This window comes from Priapulus caudatus, unplaced genomic scaffold (genome assembly GCF_000485595.1).
Source record: "Priapulus caudatus unplaced genomic scaffold, Priapulus_caudatus-5.0.1 Scaffold28, whole genome shotgun sequence".
NCBI lineage: Eukaryota > Metazoa > Priapulida > Priapulimorpha > Priapulimorphida > Priapulidae > Priapulus > Priapulus caudatus.
Window position 1 is genome coordinate 734,727 of NW_014577089.1, and position 1,374 is coordinate 736,100.

Sequence of the window (1,374 nt, forward strand, 5' to 3'; positions counted from 1 at the left end):
TTATGGTCAATTTTCTTTAAAGTAAAAAAAAAATAAAAAAAAAATATATGAATTGGACCCTGCTTCAAAAGGCACAACGCACATCCTTCGGACATGGTTCGTAAATAAAATGTTTCAATAAAATAAAATGTTTTCCCTACCTACCTACCCTATTTTTTTTCGGCATGAAACGGTAACCACACATATATTTTGTTTTGGCCCCAGCGCAGTGGTGAAATTCGAGCCCTGCAATTACCTCTTGGTTAGGAGGCAAACATGTGCAGCTGCCAGTGACATTGACGTAGGATTGATGACATCTAATACATGCGACTCCAGCTGCATCAGGATAGGTATCACCCTCACAAGTCACGCAGCTTTGGTTTATCTCCAGCCTACCACTTTGGCTGCGGTCAACTAAGTAATTATAAAACATTATTAAAATTCACAAAATGCAAAAAAAACAACGAATGAGCTTAAATGTGTGACGTCCACAACAATAGAAATTCTTTGGCCCTATCAATCACAAAATTGGTACTGGTATGGGGCCACTACGTGGGTGTTGCAATAAACTGAGGAATAATTATTGTCATACATATAAATGCCATAATAGTAGACATATATAGCCATCAAACTGAGCATTAAACTGTTTAGTTTCCTTTTTTATAACAAATATCATATTAAACCTGTAATTGTCTCTGATGGACATCCACTACCGGTCTGACGATGTCCGATGCAGTGCCATTTGTCCTGTGTAGGAACCTGAAGAGTAATTGTATGAAGAAGATACCCTTAAAAAATATTTTTAAATACTACAAATACACTTTTAGCTAGCTTTATTGGAAACATACCTTACGTTTGTGCTCATGCACGCACACAAGCACACTCCCACGCACACACATACACACACAACAGTTACAATACACGTACAAGAATCATGACAACATTACAATCCAATTTGACAACAACTGCAATAAACATCATCTGAATCCCCATTACTATTTTATAGCATATAGAAATGTTTATAACCAAAATAATGCATCCGTAGGATCATGTACATTATAATACTACTAACCGACTCAAGTAATTTACTATAACATATTTACCTCGTCTTCGGAACAACCTGTACATTGAACATCTTCTCCTCCATAGTCTTTTACTGTTATAAATTCTGTCTTACATTCACATGAAAAACCTGTAAATGAGTATAATGTCATGTATTATAATTACTATATTATTATAATTATTATAAAATGTAAAGAGGATGTAAAGAGGACAAATCATCCGAAAATCCTTAACGGCGCTACTTTCGATCGATCACTGTAGTCGTGTGTGTGTGACGTCATGCCCGCACGCATTATGCTTGGCTTGGCGGGCCTCGAAACGGAGGCTCGAAGG